At 37.4% G+C, this 16870-nt stretch overlaps 1 protein-coding gene across 1 annotated transcript in view; it reads right to left on the reverse strand.

Annotated features, from left to right (window-relative positions):
• LOC110365431 (RNA-binding protein 25-like) overlaps window positions 1-16870 on the reverse strand; it is a 67017-nt gene that overhangs the window by 36303 nt on the left and 13844 nt on the right. Inside the window, exon 3 of the mRNA XM_065048938.1 lies at window positions 12637-12748. The gene's annotated coding sequence lies outside the window, so the exon portion shown is untranslated. The remainder of the gene's footprint in view (window positions 1-12636; window positions 12749-16870) is intronic.

A 16870-nucleotide genomic window follows, 5' to 3' on the forward strand; every position in this document is an offset into this window, starting at 1 on the left:
AAGTAAAAACTTTATTAAATATGATAGCGCACACCTAGAATTGGGTATCTCCTACTCTTCAGTTGACTGATTTCAGAATTAAAACATGAAGCTAAAATGCTTACAGTTAAGTTTTAGCACTAGTTTTTCTTTTGTAGCATCTCCTAATTAGCAGGACATATTCTACCAGTAGTTTTTAAAACCTGCATTGTTACTTTTCTGAGAGATTACTATAATGATGTATTGGGACTAGTTTTCACTGATTCTTAAGTCTGGTTTGTGTTTGTGGTTTAAACTAGCATAGGGAAGAGTACACAGTGCTTTTTTTTTAATTTTCTTTTTCCTTAAAAAAAATAAAATTAACACCATGGATTTAAAGACTCTTTAATTCACCTTGATACTTGCACTTCAAAAGTTAAGCTATTTTTAAAAATATGTGAAAATAACTCCCTGGCTCTGTAATGGTTTTTCCCTTCCCGAGTCTTGAATCAGATAAAATCAAATTAAAGAAAATGTTGATACTCCAGTAGACTGAAAATAGTATGATGCACGTATCTCTCTAAAGATTCATTGCATGCTAACCATATATAACTCCATATATCAGAACAAATTATTAGAAGGAGAAACACCTTGAAGTGATCTATTATCAGAGATCTAGTTCATAAAATATTTCAGTATTTTTCCTTAACCATTGTTGGCAAATAAATTTTATCCACCCCGAATCGTCACATTCAAAAATATAGAATCCGGTCAGTGCAATAAAGAAACAGTCTTAAAGTTTTGCAGAAATGATCTCATGCTCGAAATTGTAGTTCCTGGCTCATCTCAACTGAAACAGAACCTAGGATCTTTTTCACACTCAAATAGCACAGCTGTTTCATTGATCAGCTTATTTTGCATTTCAGCACCAATATAATGTTTTATTTCCAAAACACTTGTATTTCTGCACCTATTTCATGCTCACTTCTTCCTCCTAGAGACTAATTTATAACTAGATACAGTCATTTGCAAGACCCCCAGTACTTCTCATGACTGCAAATTCCACATATCTCAGAAAGCAAGAACGAGTACAAACACATTCAGAAGTATTTGGTGACCTTATTTTAGAGACAGGCTTCAGCAGTAGAGACAACTTGATACATTTGAAGATCAGTGACAGAGTCACACTGTCACTGAGATTATTTTTGGCTGCCCCTGTCCTCTAAATGGTATGAAAAGCTTCTTCTACAGATCATTCCAAGACTGTCTATATTGCCTCAGGGTATACACTGCATTAGTAGTTTATACAGTTACATCTGTTACTAAAACACTGGTGATGTTCTTTAATTTCACTGTGGCTCCCAAGGGCATTTAGTACTATCTGGTGCTCCTGGGCCCAACAATATTGATAATGTCTCTCTTTGGGAACTAGCAGCAATAGTGTTCTAGAAGACTGTATTGAAATTCATGTTCACCTTGGGAAAAACTGTCTCTAAATATGGGCATGTATGAATCTTATTACTATAGCAGTGGATTCAGGACAAGGACCAGTCTTTGGTAGCCATTAGCTCATTGGTTTTTCCTTTCTACTAGGAATGATGTGAAGTGTGAATAAAAAGAACATTACTTGTAGTTAAAACACACAAGTTTGAAGTTATGAATTGCACAGTGACAATGCAAAATTCAGACCAAGTTAAAAAAACAAACAAACAAGAAAAAGAACAAAACAACAACAACAAAAACTACAACCTATGTAATGAGCAACACATCATAAATTGAAAGAAAAAAAAAAGCAGCTTTGAAGTTTTAGTTCACTCAGCTCTGGAGTATCTCCTTTACTGGGCAAACTAAATCAGCTTGGTGATGCCTGTTCAAAAGCTGCTGGAGTTCATGCTTCATGCTTCGCAATGGGCACAATGGACAGAGGTATCCACTTATAGTGTTATGTTGCCACCTGTCAAATGACAAGCAAATAACGAGAAATGAAAAAGTGGAGCAAAGACAGCAGTCCTTAAAAATGGCTACATGGAAGGAAAAAAGGTCGTTGGTCACAGGAGGTATGTATTTACATAAACTATATATGAACAGGTCAGGTCCACTTCCCACCTTGAAGTAAGGACCTCTCAAAGCAAAAATTGCAGGAGTTTAAGCAACACAAACAGGGGAAAAAAAGTTGCCCCTCATGTTTATAGGTTGCTTTATCTTACATTCTTAATAAATGCTATTACTCTGAATCTCATTAAATCATGACAACATAGTAGTGTGACATACGTTTAATAACTCATAACCACAAAAAAAACCAAATAGGTTGCTCAACACTGCAATACTAGGGATCAATTGACTGAAGTTCAGCTTATCTGATTGCCAGTTATTTTTGACCATGGGCAAAAGTATTTCTAATGCAGACTAGTGGTGACTTAAAAGGCTTCTCTTTTTAAAAAAATCATGTAAAATGGCAAGTTGTTACTGAACAGAAATACTACTGTTAACTCAAAACCAAACAAAAACCTCAAGGAGAGACAGTAGGAAAAAAACCCAAAAAACACCTTAATGTAGTAAGTAGCCATGATACCAGCTTTTCCATAAGACAATAAGAGAATGCTTTGGAGAAGGAAAATGAGTGAGAGTTAGGGCAAGATGACAAAGTACGATGACAGTAAAGGTCATGCAAATGAACTGAGAAATGAAATATTGACCTTGGTGCCATTAAATCCTTGGATTACTAAACTTACTGTCTTAGGAACTCTAACTGATAATCAGACAACTCAAGCAAAGGAGTAGAAGATTAACATATGTCACTCAAATGGGTTTGACTTTGTTCCTACTGATCTAACACTTGGGACAAATTCTCAGTTCTACACTTGAAACTCTGGCAAAGTAACTGCATATACTCAAAAGAATAAAGGGAAGGAACAGCTAATTTTCTAATTCTAATATCTCCAGTTACGTCTGTACAGAAATCCTTCAGTATTTTAATTGTGAACGTTTGGCTGCGTAGTTCAAAAAAACACTCTCTACCTTCAAAAAGCAAGGACCATGTTTTAAAGGTTTCTGTGAGTGCATACATTAAAATGAAAACAAATTAAAATAAAGCAATGACTTCTTAAAAATCCCTAAAGCTTAGAAACTCCAGCTCCATTACAATCCTTATTTCCAGAAGGCTTACAGCAACAGATTAAAATATCAACAAGACCACTGTTGAAATTTTTTCTAGCTCTTCACTGTGCTGAAGCAGGCAAAGCTTCAACTCCTGTTCAGTTTTTGAACCACACTCATTTCTCATGTTACTTCTTGTGAGCTAAGCAAGACTCAAAGGCTTCCTTTGTCTGTTCTTCTTGCTTTTGCCAGGAACACGGTGCCATTCCAGTGTCTTGTAACTCTTGAAATGCTAAATGAGTATCTCACTCCGAGCCAGTCTCTACCCTTAGCAACAGTTTATGACTATGTTTTATTATTTTAATGAGAGATGGAAATAGCAGGAATGTTCAGCAGTGTTGTAATAACATAGTTACATTGCTCATTCAAATGAAACTGTATTAGATATGAAGTGTTCATTAAAAGAGCATTTGTGTCATACTTAAACTTAAAAACAGGGTAATTCAAAGCTAAAGCTGAGTTTTAACTCTTCACTTGTGCCTGCAGACTGCAACTGTCTCATCCCATCGGTAAGCAGAGAGAAAATGTGATTTGCCAGAACTAGACAGCTTGGTCAAAGACTTAGAACTCAGTTTCTTTCCATTAATATCTTAAATGTCACAAAAAAAAAAAAAGTTATTTTCTAAGATATTTTTAAGTTTCCTTTGTACTGTATCTTGAATAAAGTCATAAGTCTAGAAAGAAAAAAATACCCATTCAGTGTAGGAGATTGGGATTTTTTCCAAAGCCATGCATAAGACAGATGCCCATTTTCAACAGAAGATCGAACATGCTTTATGAAAGGTAATATTTTTGTTTAGTAACAACAAAACAGATGTACAGAGGAAAAGTTGCACACAAAGGATCTCGCGCACGCAAACAGACTCAACAAAATTTGGACTTATAACTCATTTTACAGGTAGGAAGTAAATGTGTAGTAGTTCTTTTTCTTTCTCCACATGAATAAGTCTCAATTTAAAATAAATCAAGCCCACAACTGACTTTCCCAGCCAAAGGGATAAAACTGTTTTGACTGGTTGAATCAGAGTTTGGAAAGAATAACATCTATAGTAGTTTTGCCTAATTGCTCATCACTGCAGTGCCCACTCATGTGCTGATAATACACTGAGCAACATGATATAAACTTGTCCCATTCTTTACTCTCCAGAGAGTATCTGGGTAGTAGGGCAGGGGATCCTTGGATTTTTATTTTTTTTTCTTAAACACTTATTCATTTATATTTGTGGTATATAAAGCACAGTCAAATAAACATACTTTATACTTGAAGCCAAAGTGGGGAGGGGAAATTTTTTATCCCTTCACAGAGATGTTGTATAGCTTTGGGCCAACCATCTAGAAAGTTCTTGCTCTGCCTGTACTGATCCATCAGATATGAAGTGCATGTGCATGCATATGTATTTCCACTGACTAAAACTGGGTCACTGTCTTCCATTTCTGATTTTTCCTTTGCAGTTTTAGCTGAAAGGGAAGTGTCTCCTGGGATCCCTAGGGTTATAGAACAGATTTCTAGATATTTCTGCTGAATGCATTCAGAATGTATTAACTATATATATATTGACTTCACATTTCAGTCAACATCAAAATTTATTGACCCTTGAGGTAAATATTAATCCCAGCCTTGACTCAATCAATATTTACCACTTGGTTCAATACATCTTGATGATCATCTCAAGATAATTCAATATAGACTTGACATGCACAAAAGTTTATTACACTGTTACCTGGGGTTTATGTGCTGTTCATTCTATTTTATTTTAGGAGATAAAGTTTCTAAGTGGTATTTTGGTAAATAATGTTATTTAGTTTTATCAGATATTTTTTTATCATAAATTAAAAAAATATACATAATGAGTTCATAGGCCTGTATGGCAAATTTAGGAAATGCAGAGCTCACCAACAGTAAGTTTTGCTTAGTAATGAAGTCAACAAAATGCCAAGGATAAAGTGCACAACTGCCATCATTAAAATATATATATTTTTTTAAAGACTAAAATTTCTTGTATTCACAAACAATTTTGAAATAGAGGAATTGTTGTCGTAACATTCCAAACATATAGCAATTAAAAAGAGAAAGCTATTGTTCTATATTTACAGTAGTTTCTATAGTTTTCCTGGGTGGGGGGAGAGGGGAGAAGGTTGAAAAATGCAAATGCAAGCCAATAGTTTTTCAACCCTTCTCAAACAACAGTTCAGAAATACCTCTGTTCACCACCTCCACACTACCTCTGTTAAAGACAAAAGCCCTGTTACTGGATCTGTATACGCTATTAGGCTCTGAAAAACACCAGAGGTCTGCTATAGAGTGAAGAACCTCATGTCCACCAAAGCTGCATTCTCTTGTCACCTGTGAGTTTAACTAGTGAAGTCAGGAAAACAAATTTGGATTTCATTAAAATAGGCTAAAGGTTGATAACAGATGTCACACCTAAGCAGGTATCCTACTGCAGGAAGCTCTATGAACTGCCCAAAGGGTTCCTGTTGTCCATGTGAACAGGGTGCACAAAGCACGAGTGAAAACTAATTATATTTACTGAGGCCAAGAGAAAGGCTGTTTTGACAACTCATCAGAAAGACAGTCACCCTCTCACCTCACCCTGACCACATCCTCCACATGCCCAGTGGGAACCCCTGACACCCTACAGGGCTCTCCACACCACTCTCTCTTGCAGACTTCCACCTGGTCAGAAGTAAATTGAGGGCACAACATACATAAACAAGGGACATGGATCGGGTTTGTCCAAGACTGCTTAAAGCTTTGTCACTTATTCTGTTAGAGAAAGAAAAAAAAAAAAATAGATTTCCCAGGTGTATTTCTGAAAGCCAGACCTCAGATAGATTTTGGTTTATGAAAGAACAGAATTTACACATGCATCCCTATACATGTCCCACTGAAATTATTGTATGTTGAAAAACAAACTGTCAGATGCTTTCTGAAAAATTGTGTTTCTGAACTTGAATTTGGATACACATTTAGTGTTTCTCATGGAACATAATAGCAGAACAAGAATGATTCCTTTTACCAATAAAAATCCCTCTACCTCTCATTTTGTTCCAAGAACGCAAAAATCAATCTGAGTTTTGCAGTCTGCATTATTTCTTTAACATTCAGAGGTAATTACTACAACAAAGTCATGAAGCACCTGTCTGGATATCTTCAGAGCTATGTACAAAACAACAAAACGGCTTCCAAGAAGCAAAAGGAATTCTAACAGCTGTCCATCTTTAAACACAGCATACTCTCTGCTGTCAGTGAACAGAGATGAAGTTCAATGGTTTCAGAGTGCAATGTTTGAAGATTTTGTAGCTCTGACTACACAGGTAATGAATACATTAACCATAAAATTCATGGGAAAGCTGATGTTGAAAGCTGCTTACTGTCTCTATATTGATTTCCACAGGAACAGCAGAATCTCTCAAGGAGAAGATGAGCATGTAGAGCACTGCAGATACCTATATCTATGAAAATATGGGTAAAATATGCCCATATTATACACAAATACGTGCATCTGAAATTAAAGGTGCACACAAATTTACTGTTTACTACTCCACAGAACAAGATGGTAGATGACTAGTAGTCCTCACCTCTTAACTATAGACTCCCAGAAGTCAGCAAATTACTTCCACCTGCAAGAACTAAGAGAGCAAGCCCATATTCAGCAAACTTATAATTGCTACAGGAAATCTGTTCATCCACTGGGAAGCTTTTGATTTGTGGATCCCCTGGAAGATTAAGAACTACTGATGAAGGTTCCATCTATTTGGTAGGCAAGCCTGAAAATGAGTACATTAGTTTATAGCTCTGAACGAGAAGAAATTTAAGCTAGAAATAGATAAAATTCCTACCAGCAAGAAGCAAATACTCTGAAATGCAATTGGGATTGTAGTAAACCTTAAGGATCACAATTTTCTGTTCAGTTTCCTTTCTCTCCTATCTTTAACTCAACTTTGCCACCTCACTTTTTCTGTTCTTAACAACAGTAGGAAACACCTGAAACCATTGCATAAGTACAGCATGAAAATGGCTATAGTTCCTAATGCAGCAGGAGAAAAACATAGGCTGGAACAAATGAAATATAGACTTAAATAAGGACAATATAAAACAAATATTTATTGCACAAGAAACCACAATAATGTATCGTGGGAAGAAAAAAGAAAAAGGCAAGCAAAACACTGGTAATATAAACTATGTAACTACAAGTGTGGAACTTAGTCTTCTTGCTTAAGTGGAGTGGATCTTTCAGGTGTTTCTGCAAGCAATCAGTGCTGCAGACTAAGGATTCGTACACATGATGTTGGTAAGTCAACCTGATCAGTCAAGGAACACTCAAAGTTGCACAGAAGATTCACCCAGACAAAATAGTTTTGTCCTTTGAGTAAACATATGAGTTAAGGACAAATCATTCACTAGATACCTAAAAAAGCATGTCAAGAAAAACAATCCAAGAAAGTCTTCTTTAAAGTGGACATCAGAAATCTGGTGATTAGAATAACACAAAGTAAGATTTTATTACACTTCCCCTTCCCTTGCTCTCCCCAAAAGAGAAAAAAATAACTAGGAAAAAAAGAGCTGCATTATATCTACTGTCATTTAAAATTTAGGAAACAAAGGCAACCCAGATAAATATTTTTAGCTATTTAAAAGCCAAGAAATGACTATTCCAGGTAGCTTCTATGTAGAATCTTAAAGAATAACACAAACTATTTTGAAAGTTGTTTCCTATAGGAATCATCTATGTATCAAATAGAGAGCAGGAAGGGGAGGATGGGAAACAAACATTAAGGCCATTCCTACTACAGCTGCGTAAGAAATATATTTTTTCCACTTTTGTAGCAATTATAATCTCCTTTATATTCATACATATTAAAAAAAAAGAGACAGTGTTGTACTTGGGTTTAACTTGTGCTACATATTTGTGTTAAATACATTTAAAAGTACAGGAGCGTAGGGAGCTACCATTTACCTCCCTTCAGCTCCCCCTTACTACAATAATTCTACTGCTTTGAAACAGGTGCTATACAAAAAGTTAAGAACAATTTCATATGCTGCACTTGTTCTAATTGTTTAGCTGAATTTGCCAGAGACAATTTTTTTCCCCTTAACTTTTGAGGTTCATGATTCAAAACTTAGGAGTGAGTAACACACCAGGGCCATCACTAAAAGCTGAAACTTCTTGAAAAAACATTAATTTTGCTGAAATTAATTCTAATGTTAAATAATCACTAATCACAAATTCTGTGATATCATGAATACAGCACTACAAAAGAAAATATGACTATCTTCAGTGGAAATTTAAAAGCCATCCTGAAATGATCGAGAACAAAATACCAGTTGAAGCAAATGTTAAACAACAATTTCACGAGTTGCAGATTTCCAGAGGGAAATAGAAAACGTAAAAGACAAAAACCATTCAAAATCTGGAAGATAAAGCGAGAAGTTTCCTTCTTCTTTGTTTGTTTTAAATACATTTTATAAAAAGGAAGCCCAACCCTCCTCTCATATCCTAGGCCTGAAAAATATCCTATTTACCACAAAAGGAGAAAAATCACAAGTTTAATATAATTTCAGTGTGGTTCTCCAACACAATAACACTGTGTATTTATAGTTAATACACTATGTGAGTGATAAGGCTTGTACCTGCACAGATGGGGAAAATAAAAAAAATCTACAAGACAAAGGTAGACACTCATTCAATGAAACAAGTCATGAACCAGCAGCAGCATTCATGACCTACATACGCCACAGGTTCAACAGACTGATTCCAAAATAAACTTCACCCTAGCAAGGTCTTCATCACAGCGCAGAATCTAGGCTGATAGGAAACTCAGCATTTAATATTTCTCTGTTAGTTCAGCTGCGCAGATAAGCTTTAATCTTCTTGTTCATGAAGGTAGTTGAGGGTCATCTTTTACAAAAAAGAAAAAAATCCCATCCATGTCTTGAAAACTTCTCCCCAAGGTAGCTCAAGAGAGGTCAGAGATACACTCAGAGAAGGAGGTACTGGAGAGAAGGTAGAGCAATAGGAGCTGATGAAAACAATTACTAAATATGTAATAATCCTACCTTTTTTCAGGGGAAACTCGGCATTAACCTCCTGTAAGAGAACTGATCTCAGAGAAAATGTTGGTTACTGAATATCACCATCAACCTTGAATTAAGGTTTTTTACCACTAATACCTTTAAACCAAACAGTATTTGTTGGATAAGTAGTGTGTATTTATACCATTTTGGAAAGAGAGGCTTGACAGCTGTGTTGGGATTGCTAGCTCTACAGTCCATATTTGTTGTTGTTCACAGGGAGATACTAAGTATCTTGGCTAAGGTCAGAAATCAACTCTGCTTCTGATGAAAGTGTCCTTATTTTCTTATTTGTTTCTTTAGACCATAGAATATCAGAATAGTTTGGGGTGCAAGGGATCTTCAAAAGTCAACTAGTTCAACCCCCCTGCCATCAGCAGGGACATGTGCAACTAGATCAGGTTGCTCAGAGCCCCATCCAGCCTGGCCTTGAATGTTTCCAGAGATGGTACATCTACCACCTCTCTTGGCAGCCTTTTCCAGTGTTTCACTACCCTCATTGTAAAGAATTTCTTCCTTATATTATAATACATACATATATGTGTATATATTATATATGTATATATAATATGTAGGCTGAATCTCCCCTCTTTCAGTTTAAAACCATCACCACTTATTCTGTTGCTACAGGCCGTTGAAAGGTCTGTCTTCATCTCTCTTATAAGCCCCCTTAAGTACTGAAAAGCTGCAATAAGGCCTCCCTGGAGCCTTCTCTTCTCCAGGCTGAACAACCCCATCTCTCTCATACTGTCCTCATGGACACTTCTTTTGATGCAGCCCAAAAATTATTTGGCTTTCTGGGCTTCAAGTGCACATTGCCAGCTCATGTCCAATTTTTCATACACCAGTACCCCCAAGTCGTTCTCAGCAGGGCTGCCCTCAATCCCTTCATCCCCCAGCCTGTATTGATAGCAGGGGTTGCCCAGGTCCAGATGTAGGGCCTTCCATGTGGCTTTGTTGAACCTTCTGAGGTTCACAAGGGCCCACTTCCCAAGCGTGGCCAGGTCCCTATGAATGGCATCCAGTCCCTCAGGTGTGTCAACCATACCACACACGTTGGTGTCACCTGCAAATTTGCTGAGGGTGCACTTAATCCAGCTTTAGATGTTGAACTTATTCAATTTTACTTTCGGGTACAAAATGCATTCAACTTTGCAAAGGTATGAATAACAAGAACATATGATTGCCACAACATCTGGAAGGTTCATTTCTAAACACAGCAAGAAATCAGTCTGCTTATTTCAATGAGGGCATCAGGGAGAACTTTCTCATCCTCCACAGAATAGCACTGCCCACATGCCTCACAGGAGGCTATCATCTGCTTTGCAAGTGAAGGATGTTACATGATGCTTTAGATGGAGAAAAACTGATAGCCTAATACTAGATCAACCAGCTATGGTTGCTGCGATGAATAAAGACCATGCCAGATGCCCCATTCTAGACATAGTGGTTCTAGATTTCACAGAAACAGTAGGGAACAAACCCCAAACTAATTCCTTGAAGCACAGCATGAACTGTCAGATTAGAAAGCTCTACTTCAGTGTAGTGTAAAGTTAGCATTTCCCACTACCAAGAAGGATTGCTAATTTGCTAAATCATCCACCTAGAATATTATTTGAGAGTTATGAAATCCAAATTAATCAAGACTTGAACCTATAAGATTGTGTCCCAGAGTGATACTAGGTATAAAGCAAATCCTTGTGTTATACAACAAACTTGATATTAAGTTCAGAAAATAAACACTTCCTGAAGGCTCACTGTTTCTCAGTGATTACAGAAGACCACAAAGTGGGGATTTATTTGATCATTTACTAAGTACAAGACATAGAAGTTAAGAATTTCTCTGCAAATAAGCAGGACAGGTATAAGAGTTTGGGATTTGGAGAGAGTGTGTTTGTTTTCAAAAAACAGTGTTTCTCCACTTAACTCCAGTTAGAACATGGGACAAGGCTGCTGGAAGTTGAAACTACTGGAAGACCCAGATTTAACCATTCCTCAAAGTAATCCAGACATTCCAAGTGGTATTCATGGAAAATATACAATGTGTTTCAGAAACACGAGTTTCTGCATTTTGGCTTCCTCTCATTTTCAGTGAAATAAATCAAAGGCAAAAAAGCATGCAGTTGCTACATTTCAAACCACAAGCAAAACCATATGGAGTGGCACATGGTAGGGCAATACCACAAGCCAAGCCAAGCTACAGTGAATAAGAGCTGAAAGCATCATCATATGCATGATATAGGCACATGATAGTACAGGCACATCAGTTGAGATGGACTGGTCACTAGCCAAAAAAGGCAGCAGTTATTTATGCATTGTAGTTCCAAAATAAGTCTGATGTCAGAAATATTATTTAGTACTTCAGTCAAATAAAAATTGAGGGCTTAAAATGTTTAGCAATTTTTCTCCTCAGATTTTAATCTGGAATTCAGTATATGGATAGCCAGACAGAGATAGAAAGAAAGATTTCAGAAGAGGAGAACAACTTATCAATCAGGCTGATAATAAACCATTCAGATAACAATTACTAATCAATAACAACATTCTGAAGTGCAACAAGATTCCATTAAATGACAGGTAGCAGACTAGAACTGAGGAATTCGAAAATGTCACATAGGAAAACCAGAAACTGATAGGAAAAAATAGAAGGGCTGTAGAAACCAAATCATCCCATGATTCACACCATGCTGACACACTCTTGATACAACTTTACATAGTAATGAAATGCAATGAAGATCTAATTTTACTATCCTCAAGTTAAAAAATAATTTGGAAAGTTTGGCTGTAGTAATAGACTTATGCCAGAAGGCTCTCAAAACACAAGGAAGATATCTATAGTCTTAGCAAACTCCTAAAGTAGGAATATACTCTTTCCTACAAATAACACTTACATAGTGTTCCAGGGGATGCACATGCAGTTACAGCTTCTAATAGCACAGAAGCAAAAAGGGTGAAACAGACCACGTGAGAAGCAGGGGAAGTGCATGTCCAGTTGAATATGAATTATCGAAGCTCCTGCCAAATGTCTTCCAGAAAGTGATCATGGTTATTTAAATAAGGTGGTTGGATCAGCATATTTCTTCCTTCTATTAGCAACTTACAAGAGAAGTTTTCCATGCCAAAAACTACTTTTTTTTTTTTTTTTTTTTAACCACATGCAGATGGGAGGAGGTGACAAGTCGACCATTTCTCAAAGAAGGTTCAAGAAGGATGGCAATGAAACAGGTGAATCTTAGAACAGGGGATACCAAGAACTAAGTTACCAAAGCCTCCAAACTGTAGTTCACCTCCACCACTGGACAAATGCAGGTTGGCACAGCAAAACACTGCATCTCAGAGACTGACATCAGAGTATCTATAAGCATTTGATATTTTGTAGTAGCTTAATTAGCTTGGATTGTTGATGACTATAGTTATATTTGGGGAAGAAAGCTGCAACTCATTACCTTTGTGCAGTTCTCTCAAGCACCTGTGCAATCAGCCACATGCTGTGGAGGCCCAAGTGACAGCACCTTAACATAGACCACCTCTGGCAGATTCCTCAGCTCTGTGTGATTGCTGGAAAATAAAATAAAAAAAGGAACAGAAGGGAAAATGTAGACATGAAAAGAAAACAAGAGAAGAGAACGTGAAAGCAACCCTCACACCTCCTTCCTCCAGTCCTCCATCCTTCATAGCTTTCCTTGATATATCAAGTAATTTCATGACACATACAAACCTGTTTGCCACACAAATGACCACAATTCTACTTGTACTCAGTTTTTGAGGATGAAAAAAATATCAATTTCCCTTCATTCCAGAGCACCAGAGTTATTTTACATTATTTTACCTGCTGTGCTGTTCCTAATCTTCACCAGCTAAAGAGGCTTCTGTGCTTTTTTAGTTTCAAATAGTTACTGGGCTTAGTTTTCAGTACCTTAGGAATATTTAAAACTGGAAGGTGGAAACGTATGCTATCATTTACCTCTTTTGCAGGTCCTCAACAGACCTGAAATGACAAGAGCATACCTGTCCACAGCAGCTAATGGTCCAACAGGTAAGACACTTTCCATGAAGCTGTTGTCCATATCTGCCAAATTTCTTTTGTCTCCCTTTTAGACAAGATAGCCAAGACATCCCCATATTTTATTGTTTTCCTCCTTTTCCCCAGTGGGCAGTCATTCCCATCCCAAATGTCTCAGACAAAAACATGGAAATAAATATTCCTCATTTCAAGTGAAGAGGGTGACTTGCCCATATCAGGGCTCCATTCAGCCTCATGATGATAAACCTGCCTAGAGTCACACGTGTGCTTTGCTACCATGCCCGAGCAGGATGGTGCCCTCAAACACAGACCTGCGTGCCACTGCAGATGGACGATGACATTTAGGCCCAGTCCTGCCCTCCCAGGAATCTGCATGAACTTTACCAATTACTTCAACAGGGGCAAGAATAATGTATTTGTGAATAAATGGGGGAAGGAAATCAATTTTGTCATAAGGTGAACCCGTAGGCCCTTTTGTACTTTAGATGGCCCTATTTGGAGAAACAGCAACAAAGCTGCAGAGAGTTTGAAACCCCAGTGAACTAGTCGCTCTGGGCTCACTAGGAAGAGCTCACGTATTCACTAACGCTCACTTGTTAGGCTGAGGATAAAAAAAAAAAAAAAAAGCATACCAGAATGCTGCCAATAGTTATCTATTTACATATGGAAATTCAATAGTTTTATATGAACACAAGAACATTCACGGGAAAGTCTGCAAGCCCAAAATGAAGATGTTTGTTCTATTAAGCACTGAGAAATATTTGATTTCTTTTATCACTTACTACTATTTTTCCTTTTGATTTATTTTAATTAAGCTCTCTTTAGGCTCTCAAGTCTGAAGGGAAGGGTGTTTCTCCCTGCCCTTCTTTGTAGTAGGAATAGAAATTGCTCTCTAGGCAGGTTTTTCCAAATGATTACAGCTTTGCTTTTTACTTAAAAAGCCTTTGAAAGACAGTAGTGTAGGATGCTTCACCATAGATTTGAGATTTTTCTAACATTATTCCTGTAGTGCTCCAATTTGGAGGGTTTTTCAATCAAAATCTCAGCTGCTATTTTTATGCAGCCATAGATGTCAAGACAAGGGGAATACGCTCTGAAACTTGATACTGGAGTCATGCACATTATCAAGGATGTAAGGAGGGTCATCTCATCCTCACTTTGTTGTTAACAGAAACTGCCACAGCACCCACTAAATTTCCCTTTATACATATTTTCAAACTCCAGTGCAAGATCTTGTTTCACTCTTTAACTTAATGTCACACTCTCTGCTCCTAAATTTATTTCTAAGTTGTTCAAAGGCCACTTTAAGTGATATGGAATGGAAGCTAAATAGATGTTGCTCTGTAAAGTGTTATATTCCCTAAACCTGTTTCCAGTGAGTATTATAAAGCCTCAGCAAGCAAACTCTCAGGAGGCATAACTAGGTAACACATCAATAAAGACACACAGAAAACAAGAGGCAGCTGGGCTATTCTTAAGAAATGAAGCAGAAGCCATTGAAAGCATAGAGTGTGAGTTGGAGGAAAAAAGCAATTTGGTTAAATTAAAAAGAACATCAGCATCTGCATGTAAAGTGGAAAGCAAGGACAGCCATTAAAAAAAGAAAAACCCTATTTCTCTTTGTATCATAGCCTTCTCTCTCCTAGTTACATCCAGAGCACAGAGTACAGTCTATGCCTGAAGGGCTCTTCAAAGCAGAAATTTTCAGACATAGCTCCAACTTCACTGAAACCAGCAAGAGTTTTGGGGTCTGGGCACCTCTGAAAGAGGCAGTGTGAGCTCTAAAGCTGTCTTGGTATCCACATGGGGGCACAGTTGTACTTGCATGAAGTCCCATTGAGCTGAATGGTTCAATAGCCCTTCCTCCAACCCTGTAAACAACAGCAGGGCCTTTACTTGGTTTCCTCAGTACAGAATTTGGCACTCATCTTTGTCTTATTTTGTAGTTTCTAACCAGGTTCTTACTCCCACTATTAACGAGCTTCATTTTTCCTCTAAGGTAGGCCTACATCTACTGTATTGTAGAATACAGCAGGAAACCATGAATGGAGAGACTAGCTGCTTCAGTTTGTGTTTTAAGTGTATGAAAAGGAAATTAGAAAAAAAGCCTTATGTGTCTCCAATGAAGACCCCTTTTGTGGAAGCATACAGTAAAGAATCTAACATGGGCAGATCTACAATCATTTAAATATTACACTTAAAAAATGTGTTAATAGTCATGCTAATGTAACATTCATCTGACTTGAACTGTGCAAATGTATTTGAAGTTCATGTCATCATTTTGTGCTCAGAACACTAAATTAATGTCTGGGCACTTCAGTACTAAAAAAAGCAAGCAAGCAAATTGGAAAGAATTACAACCATGCAGATTCAGTACCTAAGTCTATAAATAATTTGTGTCCCTGTGTATTCCATATCCAAGTCAAGAAAAGGCAATAAAAATACAGTCACAAAGCAACAAATATGGAAAGATTGAAGTATTTTACAGAAAGCACGAGAGAGCAATAACATAATTAGTATTTACATGGAAGCTCTTTTGGACTGACTTTGTTGTAATATAAGCAAAAGCAGGGTTTCATCCTCTGCATCCTAGTTATGGCAATGCCATTTCCTTTAGGTTCCCTCAAACCCCTTGGTAGAACTTCTTCTTGAAATTCAACAGTCAAACCTCCTACATAACTCCTTAGCCCACGGCGTAGGCACTATCAGATGAAGCACCTGCTCTTTGATTCTCAGTCTCATTCAGAGATAAGGACAGAGGTTGTCTTGCACTTGGTGAAGGCTCCCATAGTCAGACACAATCTGGGCAACACACTCATCTGGCGCTTGACCCAGGGTCACAGCAGAGCAAATACCCTCTTCTGAGTGATTTCACCTGTCATATGGAAAAGGATCAATTCAGCCTCTTACAGCAAGCTAATGCCTTGAACATAACACCAGGAAGACATTTTGCAAAGAACATCTAACTACCTTTTAGTCCAATCTACAACACCGTTTTTTGCATTTCAGCTTTTGTTGCCTGAGATTTTTTTCCTCCTACATCATTAATGGCTTTACCTGTCTCAGGTTAACAAGAAAATTTGCACCCAAAGCCCAGATGACTATATAAATGGCTTTGCAAATCTCTGAAGAAATACCAGATTTTCAGCTCTTATTGTGACTACTTCATAGAAGGAAAGATAAGGGAACAAGGCTCATCTTTTTCCTCTGGACCACAAGACCTGTGTTAAACAGCCAAGAATTAGCCTCTTCTTTTCCAGAGCTCTGCTCTTTATTTCATGGTCTTACTTACCTACCTCACTGTGTTTTTTCCTGACTTTCCTTTTCTTCCCTACAATCATAGCTTAGTCTTTTAAAACTGCTGGTTTTAGTGTGCATCAAGAGATGGGAGAGTCATTAGGGGCTCAGTTAAGCCTCTATATTCTTCAGATATATGGAATATATAACCATGCCTCAGCATAGCCCAGAACATAGGGAGCTACTGACCAAAGTATTGTCTCAACATTGAACCGCAGAATAGAGATACTATTCCAGTCTACAGATTATACATGTCTGTCTATTAACCTGACATAAAAGTCTCAGATTCAGTTGTTTTTCTTACTTCAGAATTTACAAAAGGGGGGAGACTTCAATAGGACGCATGCAGTGAAAATTTG

The sequence above is a fragment of the Columba livia genome, chromosome 1 (assembly GCF_036013475.1).
Source record: "Columba livia isolate bColLiv1 breed racing homer chromosome 1, bColLiv1.pat.W.v2, whole genome shotgun sequence".
NCBI lineage: Eukaryota > Metazoa > Chordata > Aves > Columbiformes > Columbidae > Columba > Columba livia.